The sequence below is a fragment of the Rhincodon typus genome, chromosome 3, assembly GCF_021869965.1.
Source record: "Rhincodon typus isolate 14 chromosome 3, sRhiTyp1.1, whole genome shotgun sequence".
Lineage (NCBI taxonomy): Eukaryota > Metazoa > Chordata > Chondrichthyes > Orectolobiformes > Rhincodontidae > Rhincodon > Rhincodon typus.
Genome location: NC_063334.1, coordinates 48,529,839 through 48,549,219, shown reverse-complemented (window position 1 = coordinate 48,549,219; position 19,381 = coordinate 48,529,839). Strand labels below are relative to the sequence as shown.

The following is a 19,381-nucleotide window of genomic DNA, read 5'->3' as shown; positions in this document are numbered from 1 at the left end:
AGCGATGATTCCTGTACTTGGGTAATCAACCCGTTTAACGCAAGCGATAGTGGTTGTTGACTCCATTGCACACAACTGAACGTTTGTCATTTTCTAATGTTAAGGGGGTTATTTAAATTGATATCTTCATGATATGTGCAACACCTGTGCAGCACATTCAGGGTGCGCACTCGATACACCACGGTGTAGTTTTGAGATGTTTTACAGATTGGGCCTCAGGTTAACATTTGATCTGAAAGACATCAACTCTCGTCATGCAACACAGATTCTAAGTGTCGGCATATACAGTTTGCTCGAATTCCAAACTGGAATTAAACCTGGATGTCACCAACTGAATCATAGCTGTTATTATTTTAATGGTTCAGGTTAATTTAAAATATTACCTATCATCGCCACATCGACAAAATTTGACACAGATAATACAAATGTGACTCTATGAGAATCACTTAGATCCTGAAAAGCCGTCTTAACGCTGTTGCAAAAATCGTATTTAACTAATGGATGCTATCATTCTCGCAGTGACCAATTAAAAATTGTTTGCTAATTTATAGAAACAAAAACACTTGAAGCTCGAAAACATAAATCTCTTAGAACATAATATCTTCACAGGCGGTCATGAACATGACCTGTTAATGAAATATGCTTGCGAGAATAGTTTTTATTTATTCAGTAACCATTTGGATTAAATTCCAATTATTTGTTTTTTTTTTAAGAAACGAAACTAACGTATCGGAGTAATTGTAAACGTTGTAATTGTAAATTTTATGCCACAATTTGTCTTATCAGTTGCTGACTCTATGAAAGGAGGAAGTTTTTGGAATGAAGTGACTCGAGGAAGTAAGAATGGGGATTGGACTCTAGATGGAAAGAGGAAGTAACTGCCTACAGCTCATTCTCTCAACCAGCATCGAGTGTCCATAGCAGTTAAAATTTTCAACACACGTTTGCGGAGCTGAAATAGTGTGGGCTATTTTTCTTTTAAAACACACCCTCTGAGGTATTGTTGATCGTGCGGTGCTCTTTCTCCAGTGCCCTTTTTATGTTGAGATACGCATGGTTATTCTGTATTTTAATTCGCATCAAAAACGGACCCTTCATTAATTATCTTTTAATATGATCAGTTCAGCCTGTGACAGTGACAAGTAAATTCAAGGAAACAAGGCCGCACAGGTAAGGACTTTTTGGAATACTGGGAAATGTGAATTTTAATATGTAGACTTCCTTGAAGTATATTTTCGCCGCACCGTATATTAGTAATTTAACTCAGGAAGCAAATTATTTTTCAATAATGGAAACGTGTTTCCCTTTATTCAACAAGGGTTCATGTTCTCTCCTTTCTCGTTTTTAACATTGGATTTCGTTTCGTGAGCATTTCACCCGGCATTCGCCTAGAATTGTGCACGTAGTGTTTTGGCAAGTACCATTTTGCTCCAGGCACTTCTGCAACGGTAGGAATAGGGAAGTTGGCTTTTTACAAATGCTTATCTCGGATATTGTTTGCATGGTTCAAATTAACTTGCATTTTTTGATCACGAATAAATTCTGAAGTTATTTGTGAAACAGTGGACAGATAGTTTCATTTACTGGCCGAGGGGTTTTTGATCCTGTGATCAGGAACGTTGCCAATTCAGCAAGGACAAACTTCACTACATATTTAAAGTTTCAGAAGATTGAGCACAGTCTGGAAGTGACACTAGATCAGTCAGTTTGGAGTCAATACGATCTTATCATTGTCTCACGCTTGTTAAATACGTATATGTTTATCTTCTCACAACCTCTTTAGCATTACAATACATTTACAATCTTGCTGTTGTCTTCATTTTATTTTATGAAGTGTTGAAAATTTAAAACAAAATAAACTGAAAAAATATCAGTCAGTCTTTGTGCAGCGAACAAATAATTTAATTTTTATATGTTGCGGATCCTCAGTCAAACGCGACCTGAACGATCCACAGTCGAAAGGTGACTTTTTAGGCTCCCCCGATCTGCTGTCTGTCCAACTTTCCTCTGGCCACTGCTTTAAATTGATGTTTTACGCAACCGTTAATCTCATTTCATGGGCGTCTTTATGAATAGGAATATAAATCTGCGGGAACCCAGGGCGAGGGAATTTTGGGCGCATCGGTATCGCTAGTTGCTCTTCTTCCATTTCAACTTGTTATAATGAGTGAAGTTCTTGTCGCGTTTTCATATTTAGTTTTGGGCGGAAACATTCAGTATATAGTACATGCGAAACACAAACAAGACGAAATGCTGCGAATGCTGGAAATATTCAGCAGATCTAAACAGCATGTTAAAAAAAAACAGTTACGTTTGAGATATATGACCTTTCATCGAAGCTTGTTGCTTCAGATGCAAAAATACAATCATTTAAACGGAACTATTTTAAAAGTCTGCTTATTCTGGTAGCGCAGACGTGTCTAGTGTTAAAGCAATTATATTTTATTTCTTTGTATAATATTGAAGTTTTCTTTTGTCTCACTGTGGGTTTTGCAAATATTTTGCAATCAGAAACGAACCAAAATGGGAACAAAATTGTTGCTTGCAGCTAGGTTGCCGCGGCGTCGACATTAACTGCCATCTTCTGTTATATGTAGTTCAATCTAATTTTCTGGCTGTTCACCCTTACTGCCACAATCGTCATTTTCTCTCAGCATCATGTACACAGCATTAATCCGAAAACACTACTTGCGAAAGCCCTTCTTGGCTACTGTATATGATGCTCCCAAAGTCTTTACTTGACCCTCCGATGTCCTAATTCCTAATCATGTCCTTTCTCATTACTCCACACATCAATCTTCGTCTTTGCATCTCATGAGTATTCAGTTGTTAGTGTCTTGTTGACATTGCCCCCATTTCTGTGCTTCATAACAGAGCTGGTCATACAGATTCTTTCTTTCAGTTTCAGTCACAGTTATGTATCACACAACAATATCATAGAATCCCCACCATGTGGAAACAGGCCCTTCGGGCCAACAAGTCCACATCAACCCTCAGAGAATCCCACCCAGACCCATCCCCCTAATCTACACATCCCTGAACAGGCAATTTAGCATGGCCAATCCATCTAGCCTGCCCATCTTTGGACTGTGGGAAGAAACCAGAGCACCTGGAGGAAACCCACTCAGACACAGGGAGAATGTGCAAACTCCACACAGTCGCCCAAGGGTGGAATCGAACCCAGGTCCCTGGTGCTGTGAAGCAGCAGTGCTAACCACTGAGCCACCGTGCCATCCCCAAATGCTGCATTTCATCCAATTACTCCAACCAGAAATAATCTGTTGTTTATTTTCAATTTTCGTTCTTCTATCTTCTGCCATCATTGATCCGAAATACTTTGAACTCTTCGCCTTCTCCAGATCTTTCCCATTATCTTTACAGCTTCACTTTGATTTAATTTCCTAGGCTCAAGCCGACAACCTATGTTCTGTTATCTTCATTCTCACTTCTTCCAGCATTTCTCTCCAATTCTTCAGAACTCAGTCATGTTCTCATTATCCTCTCCACATAGCTCAATGCCCTTTGCAAATATCATTGACTTGATATTTCCTGCCTCATGTTCTCAGTTGCAACATTCATGATAATCAGGAAGGAGTGCTGAGTGCTGATGCTCAGTGCAATCTGACATTCCTGTCAAAACTCCCACCCTCCCTCACACAGACTCTTATTCTTATTCTTGTCTAGCTTTTGTTGCATATATCCTGAAAGAGCCCTGTATACTTTTAAAGGTCTTGACAAGTTCTAGCACATCTCCAAATGTCCTCCCTAGGCACCAGTCATAAGTGTTCTCTAGATTCAGTATGCAGTTTTACTTTACATTGGCCTTCCCAATATTTCACGAACACTTCAAAGATATGTAAGGCAAACGTGTCGCTGACAGTTATCCCTCAACCAATACAGATAAATTATTAAGTATTGGTGCTGTTTGTTGGGCTGTGTACTGTGCATATTGGTCACTATAAAAGTAACTACACTTTAAGAGGACTTCAGTGACCATTAAGCACATTCGGGCATTCTGGCATAGAATACCATGCAGTTGCAAGTTATTTCCCTCATTCAGTTGTGTCAGACACAGTACCTTTAGTTCTTTCGTGGGATATGAATAATACTGGCAAGGCCAGAATTTGTTGGTCATCTTTCATTGCCCTTGACATGGTTTTGGTAAGCTCCTTCTTGATCTTCAGCAGTTTGGCTAATGCATGCACATACAATGCTATTGTTAAGGGAGTTCCAGGAGAGATGATGAAGTAATGGTGATATGGCTCCAATTTAGTAGTCAATACATCATTATGTACTACCTAAGCCAGGTTCACAACGCCATTTTAGCATTGTGATTTGTATTTTTCACCGAAGCATAAATTTAGATTCAGAACTGTGCTTTATTTCAGGAGAATGGATCAAGGATTTAATTTCACACTGATATAAAAGTAAAGTAATGCAGATGATGGAAAATTAAACAATCACCTTGAAATATTGACTTTTGTTTCGCTCCACGGATGTTGTCTGACTTTCTGATGTTTTCCAGTATTTTCTGTTTTACTTATTATTTACCTCAAAATGTTTTGTTTTTGCTTGGCTGCATAGGGTATAAAATTCATGTTGTTTCAAACAAGGGAATGTATTCAATTACCTGCACACCATGTAAAAACATCAAAACTTGATTCACACTTTTCAAACATTTAAATTATTGAATTGAGGTTTCAGATATTTACTCTGGTAAATGTTGGGGAAGAAGCTTTTCCCGTGTCTGTATTCAGCACTTCCCATTTATAAAGTCTGTAAAGACCGTGCAATAGGACTGTTACAGCTTTCCCTGATTATACTTCACCTAACAGCTCCAAACTGGTAACTGCAATGGGAATCCAACTCCGCGTCACTCCATATTACTGATATATTTTCTCAAAAATAATTAATGAATTAACTAAAATTTAATTACTGCAAAGGGGACTTATGTCATGGCACTCTTGCATTATTTCCTTCAGCTCAGGTGTGGTGCCATTGGCAGAATAACTCAGATAGCTATACCCTGCCCCCACCATGCCCTATTCAGGGTACATAATGCTGATTGATAACGGATTCACTTTTCACTTCTACAGAATTTGCGATTTCTTTAAAATAAGGAAAAAGTAATATATTATTAGAATAGATTATGTTGTTCATTTACATTTCTTTGAACAAGTTTATTTACTAAAATTGGCACAGAAGTAGAACATGGGGAAGAAACACATGTTAAGTCCCAGCAACAGTCCCCTTTGCAGTTATTTTTATTTGTTTAAAAATTTGTCTGACAATATTCTAGAATTTTGGCACATGAAGAGCAATTGATTTTCAAGTATTTCCACTAATTACATTAGATAATTTGCCTGTTTTGATGACAATTGTTTGTTAGCATTAGTTCATACAAAAAAGTTCATACTCAACAGCAGCAACAAAACCAGAAATTGCTGGAAAAACTTAGCAGGACTGGCAGCATTTGTGGAGAGAAATCTGAGCTAACGTATCGGGTGACCCTTCAACTCGAAACATTAGCTCTGCCTTTTCTCTACAGATGCTGCCAGACCTGCTGAGTTTCTCCAGCAATTTCTGTTTTTGTTTCTTTCAGATCTCCAGCATTTGCAGTTCTTTGTTTTATTAAAGTATTCAGAGATTTGAATTTAATGTGCAGAATGAGCTATGTACATTCCATTAAAGAGTATACTTTGGTACATGAAATAAATTTGCTGTTATTTCTTAATAGCTCGTAAAGAACTTACTACAATATTCAGTACGTTGATTGAGGATAACTAATATTTAAGCACTGACATAAAAAGCAACAAGAATTTGTTCCATTGTTTCTATTACCTGTTAAAACCAACAGTAGAAAACCAACTGAATTGCTATTTCTAGCATTTATGAATATTAGACAACAACTTGTTTGATGAATGTAATCAATATTTTACAATTTGCATAGAAAATAGCTTTGTTTGGTAAACTTGCAAGCTAATCATTTTTCTGTGAATAGAAGTCATGTGACCAAAATCTGTTTGAATATACTGAACTTGATTTACATTATTCACTAATTTGTAATTTGTCAGCTTTTCCTTTTTTTGATATATTACACTAGATAATGTATTCTTTGTGTATATTGAAGAATAACCGCACCGCACGTGGCATAAGTGGTAATGGAACATTAGAATGTTAAGAAATGACATCTAAGCTATCTATTTATAATAATATTTTTTGTTTAGTTGGACAGCACTGAGCTCTTTTTTTAAGTAATACAAACCTGTTTGTTTCCGCTCCACCTATCCTCTCCTCTATCCCTCTTCTATCCGCCTCCCACTCTCTCCCTATTTATTTCAAAACCCCCTTCCCCTCCCCCTTTTCTGATGAAGGGTCTAGGCCCGAAACGTCAGCCTCTCTGCTCCTATGATGCTGCTTGGCCTGCTGTGTTCATCCAGCCCTGCACCTTGTTGTCTCGGATTCTCCAGCATCTGCAGTTCCTACTATCTCTGATTCGATTTAGTTTTTGGTTTTGTTGTGTTTGCCACTGGTGGAAAGGGGTCTGATGTAGAGAAAAATCTCATCAGAATATATTGCAGAGTTACACAGGAAAAATTATTCAATAAGCCATATGTTGAAGCAGTCCTCCACCAGATTCTATAATATAACTGGTTTAGAAGTAAAATATGTTTTCTTTATTTAATTCTGATAAATAAAAATTAATGTCACCAAATGATTGTTGTCATTATAGCTGGGAAATATTGGCTAAATTCTAGATTGAAAATACAGATGTGGATGAATATTATAGTTACCAATATTACACAACTTATTAATGTTCAATGACGAATTAATAGTATTTGATGTTTTAGGTATGAACCAAACAGATTTGTTTTTATTTTCAAAACTATGATTAAAGACATTATTTGTCAAAACAAAAAAACTAAGCTTAGCTCAGTAAAGATTAATGGCTTACTTCACAATAGCAGCTCAGAATCTGGAACAACTGTACAACTTCATTATGAAAGAAATTAAATTTCAAATTACACAGCACTGACAATCATTCAAATGTACACATTATTTATTAATACTTGTATTTGGAAACATATTTTGTAATAAAAATGAAATTTTACTTTGAGCATTCACAAATAAATTGCTTTGCTTAGCATGTGTGTATGCCTTTACATTCACAGAAAAATGCTTTAACAAAATTTTAAACATAATTTCTGGTGTTTTATTTGTTGAAATAAAAATGGACTTGAGTTTTCAGACACGGCTGAAGAAATAGTTCTCTGAAATTCGGCTTTGTTTATATTTTATTTCAGTCCCACTATACGATTGATAAGTATGATTTTGAATATATGTGTTAACCATTTTGAGGAGGTAACATTATTTTAGATTGAAAGCAATTGAATTTAATTCAGTTATTAAATAATTCCATAATTAAAAATAAAAACTGTTAATACTAAGAAAATAGTATTTCCGATTTTGTAGAATTAGTACTTTAAAACTCAGATGTCTTTAAATACATCCTATAATTTTACAGAAACTTATTTATCATTTTATTGACAGTAAATATATCTTCTTTGTCTAAAGCCCTTCCTGTCTAAGGTACACAACTACTAATGGTAATGAGATGAGTACAAAAATACCGGTAAAGTTACGGGCCCGAAACGTCAGCCTTCCTGCTCCTCTGGTGCTGCTTGGCCTGCTGTGTTCGTCCAGCTCTGCACCTTGGTATCTCAGATTCTCCAGCATCTGCAGTTCCTACTATCTCTGAAACAGAATTACCTTCTATTTTGCCTTTCTGCAGAAGTACAATGTAGTTAGAGCTGAAAGTATCTAATTTATCCGTGATAGGCTAACAGCTTAGGCTGGATATGTAGGTGATTTGATTGATACCGATGATAATACAGTTTGTGTATGCCATAGACTGCATGTGCACAAAGAACTGTAGCACGGAGGTGAGTGATACATATTGCCTTCAGTAAATTATTGATTACTCATTGCCTTAACTTGACGGTTGCAGTTATGCATGATAACATTAAAATATATAAAAGTATGACGGATTATAAAGTAGCCATTTAGTTAGAGTTTCTTTTTTACATTTTAGGTTTTAAATTGTTTGCAGGATTAGCTGATATTGGGACAACAAAGGAAACCTGGGATGTGAGGCCAAGCAGAAAAGCAAAATATGAGCAGATACTTGAAATATGTAAAGAAATAGAAAATTCTAGAAATGCTTAGGAGTGAGTAATATCTCAAATCAATGAGCTTACATCAAAAATATATAAAATACTGTGTATTTCCTTAACCAATCAGATGGAAGGACTGAGAATGAAGTGCAAGTAAGGGTGAGTGAATTCAGTGTGAGATCAGAAATGAGAAGAGAATTTGTAAAACAAAACCTGCATTTATATTGAACAATTCATTGCTACCAGATGCCTCAAAGTGTCTTATAATCAATGTAGTACTTTTGAAATGTAATCACTGCTTTAAGCAGGAAACGTGGTAGACAATCTTTGTCCAGCAAGCTGTCACAAATATCAATGATAATGAACGAATAATTGTCCAGAATCAGATATGATACCCCCTGCTCTTCTTTGAAATAGTGCCAGGTTTGACATCCCACTCAAAAGGTGCCAGTTCCAACATTTCAGCATAACCTCAGTATTGCATAGGAGTGTTAGCATTGATTTTCATGTTAAAGGACTGAATTTTGCCAGAAATCGATTAAGTGTCAATTTTGGTGAGTTTCATTGAGAGTTTATCTCTGTGAGGCCTAGCGCGCTTTCACGTACTATCATCCCAAATTCACTTTTTCACCATGTCCCTATGGCACCCCACCACTGTATTTGCTCAATCACAATGAGCAGAAGTAATTGCTACTGCTGAGACATCCCAGGATCCCTGGCCCTTTTTTTTAAAGCTTAGCCATGCATTCAATCAAGTGGTAGCAGTCCACAGCTGCTCTGCACCGTGCATGTACTGAGAAGGGACCCCAAAACAAATACTTCTCAGGGAACAAAGCTGGTATCACTGGCATTTTGTTGCTGCACATTCATTCATCTATTGCCATTTAAGAGCTAGGCTACACAGCTTATCTTTCCTTAATCATCCCATCTTAGAACCTTATCAAAGGGAGTGCCATTTTTTTTCTTCAATGCCCAGTGTAGTCCAGCATCTCCTTGGAGTGTAGTGTGGGACCATCACATACATGAAAGACCTTAAATGGTTCAAAACATTTAATTTTATTCAACAATAGTAAAAGCAAACAAAAAAAAACAGAAAAAGCTACTATTGCCTCTGGGATCCTCACATCTAATGGAAATGGGAATCAATTAATTTCTATCTGCCTTGTTTGCAGTGCTGTATAGTGCTGAGGGTGACATTCCTTCTGGTAAATGTCCTCACCACCTCCTCAGAAAACTGCTTCTGTTCTCTCAGCTCATCAGAATCCATCACATTGATTGTTGCCTGGCCCAATTTTGCAAAGCACAGCATACTAGGATTGTTCTGTCTGCAGTGTACTGCAAAACCCCTCCAGACTGACCAAGCATCAGAACATCATCTGCAAGGGGCCTACATTTGGTGTGGTGCTGGTTGAGAAATGAGTAACATGTCAGCAGTTGAATAATGGAATCATCAATGTGGGTCATAGAGGTCTTATCACCAAGTAACCATTTTTGAACTGCATCCGACCCTTGAAATGAAACAGGAACCTGCAAGTTATCAAGGATATAGGCATCATGGCAACTGCCAGGGTACCTGGTGCAGATGGTATGATGATCATAGATGACTTGTACATTGGTGGAAGAGAACCTTTTTTCTATTGATGACGTCAACTGCATGGCTGCAAAACTGCCCTCATCAAAAGGAAAAGAAAACACTAAAGCAGCATGATCTGGCACAAATTTCATTTCATTTATGAAGATAGGCTGGATAAGCTTGTTATGTTTCTTGGGAGCAGAGAAGGTTGAGGGGATACCTGATAGAGGTGTATAAGATGATAAGGGGCATGGACACAACAAATAGAAAGCAGCTGTTCCCCTTAGTTGAAGAGTCAATAACAGGCAGGCATAATTTTAAAGTAAAAGACAGGAAGTTTAGAGAGGACTTTTGGACAAACATTTTAACCCGAAAAGAGCCTGGAAATGCACTGTCTGGGAGAATAGTTGAGGTGGGCAACTACACAACTTTTAATAAGTCATTGCTGGACAAATGAAGTGTCATAAAATACAAGGCTAAGGGCATTTTGTCGGCAATTGAGACTAATATAGATAGGAGAATATTTTTGGTGGTACATACTTGATGAACCAAAGGGCCTCTTCAGTACTGCATGATTCTACAAAATTGCATCAGTAACAGACTTGATACATCTGTAGGATAAGGATTAAGAGATCCCACACAGGTCCCCAGTGGATCCTTTGAAGCAGCCTGTTGCATAAACTGTCACCTTGACGGCTATTGGGAAATGATGGTCATCAACTCCTTCAGGTGCTAGATCCCACTCCAGCAGCTTTAAAAGCTAAGTGTTAAATTATTTTGTTGTATAGGATGATCTTGGCCGACTTGTTTTTGCTCCCACAGAGGATAAACTTTGACAAATATGCAAAATAAAGTCCCATCAATAACCTGTGCCTGTGATTTTAAAAACAAGTTTGTTACAAGGTTTGAGTAACTTTGAGTGGTGTTCGTTACATTTTCCCAAAGTATATTCAGCAAGTTCTTTAAAGTTAAATATCATTGAGCTTGGGTGTACTGAAGATCCCAATCCAAAAATTAACTGCACACCCTGAAGCTTCTTCTCTGTTTCAAACACTGAATTTTCAGCCTTTTTTTGTTGCAAGCAGTAACATTCAGTTACTGCTAGCTCAGTTTCATAATCAATTAAATTATTCCTCACAAACTTATGACTTATCATATGTTTGATCTTTTCTTAATTGATGATTTTACTAGTTTCACATTGGGTTGAATTTTTCTGGCCCCTGAATGACTTGGGGAATAGTGAGTCAGTTGGGAAAATAAGGCGGGATTGGAAAAATGAGATTCTTGCTCATGAGAAAAAAAGGTCTGATTCTGCAACCATGGTTTAAACAGCAAAACACAAATCTCACTGATGAGCAGCATGAGGCCTATTTGCACACATTTGTATGTCTTTAGCACCAACACTTGCATCATTAATATGCAGTTTCCTCTTCTCTCACACACCAAATATAAATTAGATGGCACCAATCCTGGTATGAAATTAGAAGTGAGTATTTGATGGCTCCTGCATGTCACTTGCTGCTCTGGTTCTCCATCATAGACAGCATTCTCTAACTTCTCAGGGCAGGCTTCATGGCCAGCAAATGCCTGCACCCTCCATGAATTGAGTTTGGCATTGGACATACACCAGCCTCAGCACATCATTATGGCACATCTCTCACCCACTTAAAATCCAGTTCTCCACTTCAATGCCACACTTTGGAGCACACCAGTGCCTTTGATTGCAATGCTGCTGCCAGGACACTATACATGCAGGGCCAAGCATCCATCTCAAACTGCTCATTTGCTTTCGTAGCATTCACTTACTTTGCGCCTACATAAATTCTAAAAGCTTCTCTGTCTTGCCTATTTGCACTTTTCTACCTCATTCAAAACTTAAAGACTCAATACGCCATGTTGTTTAGTAAATGCAGGTCGTTATGTTTGGCAACAGTGATCAGTCAAGGCATTGGACTTGTTGATGTACAGTAGCTTGCTACATCAATGTCAAGTCTACAGCATGCCACAGCTGCTTATGCAGCAACAAGCTTGTTGAAGTTGCTTCCAACAAAATGGCCATTTTTCAAAAACTAAGAGTAGTAGTTCTCTGTCATGACAAAGTGGGCTTTCCTCAATCGGTGCTCCTGCCACTGTCAGTCAAGGACGGCGTCTGATCTCAGTTCAGGGGCTTGGACGCAATCAGTTGCAGTTTGGAGAGTTTGACTAGTCTAAGGATTTACAATAAGAAAGTTGGAGAGCTCCACAGAGATCAATGAGGCATCCAGTCATTTATCATTTGAAGCTGTCAATCATATTCGACCTGAGGGCGAGCTATAGTTGATACTTGGGTCAGCACTATGAAAATCAAGGGGGTTTATCAGGGGCCCTGCTGTAATAGAGAAGCTGATGAAGTCAATTGTGGGGATTGGAGATAGTGTGCTGGGGTGCTGAAAGACAATAATTATGAAGGTAGGAATTCAACACGTAAAGGGCCAGATGATAGTGTATTGCAGGACAGGATTATTGTAAGGAGAGTCTTCGACAGTTATAGCACCCTGGTGTCAATGGGGGACAGTGCAGAACAATGTTTGGCATGACTAAGCTGTAAGACCATAGCTCATGGTATGACATTGGGAGATATCAATGAGAGAGTTGTGTGAGAATGTGTGGAAGCTCAGTATTGATGAAAATGATAGGGAATGCAAAGAAGAAACAAACATAGACATTCGGAGGGGAGGGGATACCCCAACCACCAGGCTGAGCCTACATCCTAAGATTCCTTCCATCCTCATGCAAATCATAAAGACACAATGGAAATGGAAAGTGGCTGCAGCTCCACCCAGGGTAGGCATGTATTTTATTTTTTTCATCTCAGCATATGGGTTCTACTTGTGAGTGATGTGAGGCCCTTCAAGGGCACTTGCATTAATCAGGGACTTTCATCAAACAGGCTGAAGGCATCTGTGATCATGATACCCTTTATGTGAAATGCATGTAGTCTCCAACTGATTGGGATACAAATTCTGGTCACAAGCAATCTTGACAATGTCATGGGTCATTACAGATTGATCCCAGTCATCTCTGTGAAGCAGAAAAGTATTCACCAGCATTATATTTTGTTTGTTCCTGGTAACAACATGATACAACTGAATGAATTGTTTGGTCATTTCAGAGGACAGTTTCTCAGTTTTGTTATCACTTTCCACTTTTAGAGGTCTTGTGAGGGGAAATTTGCTAACCTTTTGGGAACAAATGATTTTTTTTTTCTTAAAAAAACACAATTGTTAGGTCTTTACCCTGTGGCAACTCAGAGCATGCCTGCCTCTTTTATTTCTGTTTGTATTTTAAGAGTCTGAGACTTATTTTTCATGGATCAGGAAGTTAAAGACTCTGCTCAGGTCCCGGGGGAAAGCTGCTTCAAGATGAGCACAGTGGGGTGGTCGGTTCCACCCTCCAGGCAATTATACCTTTCAGAATTTTGAATTGGTCGGGTTCCATGTGGAAACCTTGGCGGTGGCAATGATAGCTGTCAGCTCAACCTCTTGGATAGTCTAACAGAAAAGTAAGTACCGAAGGGGGGACTGATGGTGTTACAGGCACAAGTGTAGGGAATTGTACAGGCGCAGTGGTAGCGTCACTGGAATAGTAATCCAGCACCCAGGCTGATGTCCTGAGGACATGGGTTCGGACCCCACCATGACAGGTGACTGAAATTTGATTTTAAATAAAAAATCTGGAATTAAAAATTCTAATGGTGACCATGAAACCATTGTCAAATTTTGTTAAAAACTTATCTGGTTCACCAATGTCCTTTAGGGAAAGAAATCTGCCATCCTTATGTGGTCTGGCCTACAGGTGGCTCCAGATCAGCAGCAATGTGGTTGACTTCTATCTGCCCTCTGAGCAATAAATGCTGATCTAGCTAGTGATGACCACGTCCCATGAAAGAACAGGAAAGAAAAGCAGTGTTACAGATGGAAGTGTACAGATTGTATAGGTGATTAATATTGGCAGAGCATTCCACTCAAACAACTGGGTGTGGCTGGAAAAGGAAGACTACTGTTCATATACAAGTCTTTACTCAGCCTCCAGATCTCTCAAAACACCTCAGAGAGCCAATGCAGTACATTTGAGGAACTCTATAAAATAGGAGACACGGCAACTAATTTGAGCACAGAAAGTTCCCATGAGGAGCAGATAGTTAGTTTGATTTTAACAATGTTGAATGAGGGTTAAGTATCAACCTTGACATTGTGAAACACCCATCAGTTTCTCTTTAAAATAGTGGCTGTGAGATCAGAACCACACTGGATTTAATTCAATTTGGGTTAATTTGGATAATGCAAGGTATTGCATTTTGGTAAAACAAACAAGGGCAGGACTTATACAATTAAAAGTAGGGCCTTGGGTAGTGCTGTAGATCAGAGATACCTAGCAGTTCAGTTACATAATTCTTTAAAGTTTGCGTCACATGTAGACAGTGTGGTTAAGAAGACGTCTAGCACGCTTGCCTTCGTTGCTCAGATCTTTGAGTATAGGAGTTGGGAAGTCAACTTGAGACTGTACGGGACATTGGTCAGGCTGTTTCTGGATTAGTGTGTCTAATTCTAGTCATCCTGCTATAGGAAGGATACTATTAAGCTGGAGCCGATTCAGAAAAGATTTATCAGGATGTTGCTGGGAATAGAAGGTTTGAGTTATAGGGAGAGGCTGGATAGGCTGGGGCATTTTTCACTGGAGTGTATGAGCTTGAGGGGTGATCCAGTAGGGGTCTATAAAATCATGAGGGGTATAGATAAGGTGACTGCTGGTATCCTTTCCTTAGGGTGGGGAATTTCAAGATTAGTGAGCATATTTTTAAGGTGAAAGAAAGATTTTAAAAAGACATGAGGGGCAATTTTTTCACACAGAGAATGGTTCTTTTGTGGAATGAGCTTCCAGAGGAAATGGTAGGTGCAGTAACAGTTGCAATGTTTAAAAGACATTTAGATAAGTACATGTATAAGAAATGTTTGGAGGGATATGAGTCAGGTGCAGGCAGGTGGGACCAGTTTAGTTTGGGATTACGGCTTTCATGGACTGGTTGGAAGGAAGGGTCTGTTTCTATACTGTATGATTCTACGACTATGACCATATGTAATGCTGCCTTTTCTAGGGTGTGGCCATGGGTAGAACAAAGTTCCAGTGATCTTAGAGCACTTACAATCTCCAATTGTATGTGCATGGCATGGCTTGCTCTCCATTTTTTGGAACAAGGTCCCCATGTCAATGGTCCATGTAGAGTCATTCCATGACTCTCCTCGTCACAGTCCTTCATGTCCCCCTGTATGGCACAGTATCCTAATCTGTCATTGGTGTCATACAAATGCTGACTGCACTCATTACTAAGAACCTGTTCTGTTTTTGATATTCCCTAAACAGGTTCATTGGAACCATGACTAATGGATCCAGCCACGCTAGGGGTCATTATCACTGTGGCCATGGTGCTATGATGGCACAGAGACATTGATGAGAAACAGATGTGTCAGGTTCAGTGGAAACTTCCAGCAGCTACTGTTAACCTCCACTTGGAGAAGTTTCAACTGAAGATCTCCTCAGAATGTGCAGAATGTACAGGACGCCCAGAGTCGATCATCTTTGATGCCATTTTCTCCAGACGAGTAAGGGACATCGCTACCACAGACTAAAGATGCCACAGGACACCATAATAGAGCTATACCAACTGTTAGAATGCCATCTGAGACCTGAAGGACTGGATGGTCATCCTATCCCAATGGTTGTCAAGATGACAAATGCATTAAACTGTATGTAACTGGCTATCTATAAGGATAAACCTGGCAACCTATATAGTGTCTCATAATCCTCAACCCACAAGTATAACAAAGTTATTACTGATGCAGTTTACGTCAGATCACACCACTGTACCTCAATTCCCCATGACACAGCCAGTGCTGCAGCTCTGGCAGTAGCTTTCCCAATGTGGCTGGCCTCAGCCAGGTGTAGGACACCGAAGACTGTATCTACATCACATTGTAAGCACCATATCATAATGCATCTGATTTTATCAACAAAAAAGGAAGCCATTCTTTTCATGTCAAAGCCATCTGTGTTCATTGATAGTCATGCCATTGTACTGGAGAATCCTCATGTTTCTGCTTCATTTCAAAGGCTAGCTACCTTTCAAGGATGGTTACTGAAAGTCAAGGGCTACCCTTTACTGAGGCTGGACATAGAAACAATGCAGCCCATTCTGCTATCACAGCCATAATGAAACAGATAAGCTTGCTGAAGATAAGAATTCGACCACTTGAATTAGTCTTCGGTGGAGATGCCTTGCAATACTGCCAGGACAGAATGCACTGCATAATCCTAGCATCCTATCTAGACAAGGCAATGGATGCTGAGGAGCTGGGAAAAGAGCCTCAGTTTTCTAAGGAGGAAGTTGGAGATTTTGATCAGAATGAACATTACCTTCAGCATTGCAGTGGGAGATACAAGTGGGGTGCAATGATTATTTATTCATTGCAAATTTATTGTTTTTCAAAAATGTTCCTGTCTGTTGCCAGAAGCAAACATAGAATATCTTTTGTCTTTACTTTTGCTATTGTTGAATGGAAAGTGTCAATATTTTTTAACTGACTGTAGACTTTCTGGTATGTGATGCTCCCAAATGGAACAGTGAGATGGTGTTATGCAACACTGGGCATTAGCTCAAGATTAGTAGTCTTTTAGACAGGGTTCTAAGATGGTTTTGCATTAAGGATTGGTAACCTAAGTAGGTTCATCGTTGTAGCTGCAGTTACAACATCAGTCATTCAGATAGATGATGAGGTAAAATAGCAATGCATTTATGAATGTGAATGTATTGTCTCCGGTAGACACTTGTACCGACAGAAGCTTTTCTTTGTCAGTCCTCTCCCACTACATGCACTTTGAAGGGCACATGGTGCCTGGCAGTGCTTCACCTGGTGTGTGGCTGAGCTTTAAATATGGCATTGGTGGCATGAAACCAGAAATTCTCGGCAGTGGCAAATACTACCAACATTACTAGATGTGCGCGATGATGCAAAAATCAGATGCCACAGAGGCATGGCGTATACAAAATGAGATGTCCTACAGAGAATTGCATGAGATAAGTCACAGAGTGAAACCTACCATGAAATTCCCTAGAATTGACACTTAGCTGACCTTTGGTAAAATTCAGCTGTGTTTTTTTGCATTGAAACTCAAGGCTGCCCAGCAAAAGAGCAGTTGCACAAAGTTCTATGGCCTCACATCCAGACAGATCAATGAACTACTTCCGCAGCTGGTAGTTTGAATCAGTTTTACCAACTTGTCATTTATTTGTAAATGATCCATAAATGTATATGAAATTCTGTTTAAAGCTTCACCTAAAATTAAGCAGTAGTGTTGGAAATCAGCAGTCATTAGTCTGTATGCAGACATTCTTGTTTTGCTTGCTCAAAATCCGCTTCTTCTCACTTCACCAGAGACTCTTGATATGTGAGTTAAAATGATCATACAGAGGCTGAAATTTGGCTCGGGATTTTGTAATGATTAGCAGCCTTCTTAGATTGTAGTTTCAGAGTGCTGAGTTGTGAGTGATGAATGATTATGATCTAAATGTGTGGCCATAATGAACTTGAAAAGTTTGCAAATGGTAAATGCATAATGATTGCACTTTGGAAAGGTAAGTTCCGATATTTCAAACTGATGTAGATTAGACTGTAGAGACAGCAAGCAGCGATTCAGTCTGCTTTTGTTAGAGTTTATGCAACAGGCATAGGGACAGGAGGGCATAGACTCGGTCAGTTAGAGGCATGAAGCTATAGACCAGGGAATTGAATAAAAATTATGTGCCTTGGGAGAGCCCACCTTGTGGTGAGACGCAGGATCAATAAAAAGCTAATGAATTATTAGCGAAATTTGGAACCACCTAAATGAACAGACCCTGAGAGATGGACTTTGGAGGCATGCAAAAACATATTCAAACATACAAACACTGAGGAAGAGTAAGTCATTTGGCACACTTTGAGCCTGCTGCACCATTCAATAAGGTCATGGCTGATGTGATTTTAAAATAAACTCCACATTCCTGCATATTTCCAATGATCTTTCATCCTCTTGGTCATCAGAATCTATCAGCCTCTACCTTAAAACATTTAAGGACTCTGCATCCACTGCTTTTTGCAGAAGGGTAATCCAGAGACTCAAAATCGTCTGAGAGAAAATATGTTTCTGTATCTCAGTTTTAAATAGGTAGCCCTTATTTTTAAACTACGGCTCTTTGTTATGGGTTCTCCATGAGAGGAAAAATTCTTTCCACATCCACCTGGTCAACTCTCCTCAGCATAGCATTCCTTCTAATTTTTTTACGGGCTGTGTGGGCCTCTGAGGTCCTTGCAGGCAACAACTTCCAGAATCAATAATTTATTAAGAGATAATTTATTAAAACTGCCTCATTACACAATACCAGACCAAAACAGCCTGATTCCTGGTTGGATCCACAGCACAATGTTCCAGGAAACTCACCTGAATATATCTATGAATCCTTTATCATGGTAACATCTGCCAATTTGATTTTCTCAATCTACATGAAGATTTAAATTTCCCATGATTAATGTACAGCCTTTTTTTAATGTGGCCTCATTACTCTTGATTTATTTTCTGTTGCATGGTATGTCTGCTATTAGTGGGAATATAGACTATTCCCACCAGTGTCTTCTTCCCTTGTTATTTCTCACCTCTGCCCACACGGATTCTACATCTTCTGACCAAAGAACATTTCTTGCTATTTCACTTAATCTATATCACAGCAACAAATCTTTCCTACTGTCCTTCACTTCCTAGCACATCTTTCAAAAAGTCACATACACCTGAATACTTAATTCCCAGCTTTTATCTCCTTGCAACCATGTCTCTATAATGGCTGTAAGATCAGACCCATTGACTTCTGTTTGTGACGTTACTTTTCTTTTCTGAATACTGCATGCATTTATGTAAAGAGCCATTAATATTGTCTTTTTAATACTTTCCTCTGCGACCTTATTTTTCGTACATTTCTGCAATCTGTTCTTCCTGTCCCACATTGGGTATCAAGAACTAAATAGCAGCCCTGTAATGATGCCTTTCTTTTTCTTTGTTAGCCTACATATACCCTATCCCAAACCCTCTCATTTCTACTCAGTTTAAAGTTCTCCCTACAGCTCTAGTTATGCAATGTGCCAGGTCAGTATGAAGTTCATTCAATTGGAACAGTTCTCTTCCAGGTCGGTACTTGTTCAGTGCCCCATGAACTGAAACCCATTCCACCCACATTAATCTTTGAGTCATGCATTTAACTCCTTAACTTTGTTTATTCCGTGCCAATTTGCCCATAGGTCAGGTAGTAATCCTGAGACATTATGCTGTTTAATTTTGCTTCAAACTATTCAAATTCATTCAACAGAACTTTCTTTCTGTTCCTATCAATTTTGTTTTTGCAATATGCAAGGTGATAACTGGAACCCTCCTCTTCCACTCCAAATTCCTCATCAGCTGTGAATTGATGTTCTTAAACCTGGCACTGTGCAGGCAACACAACCTTTAGGCTCATGCTCACCACTGCAGAGTGGTATCATCCCGATTGTACCCTCCTCTACCACTATTACATTTC

General features: G+C 38.9%; 1 protein-coding gene across 1 annotated transcript in view; it reads left to right on the top strand.

Annotated features, from left to right (window-relative positions):
* The first annotated feature begins 912 nt into the window (after positions 1–912).
* Positions 913–19,381, top strand: part of syk (spleen tyrosine kinase) — a 161,677-nt gene continuing 143,208 nt past the window's right edge. The window contains exon 1 of the mRNA XM_048620525.1: positions 913–1,170. The gene's annotated coding sequence lies outside the window, so the exon portion shown is untranslated. The remainder of the gene's footprint in view (positions 1,171–19,381) is intronic.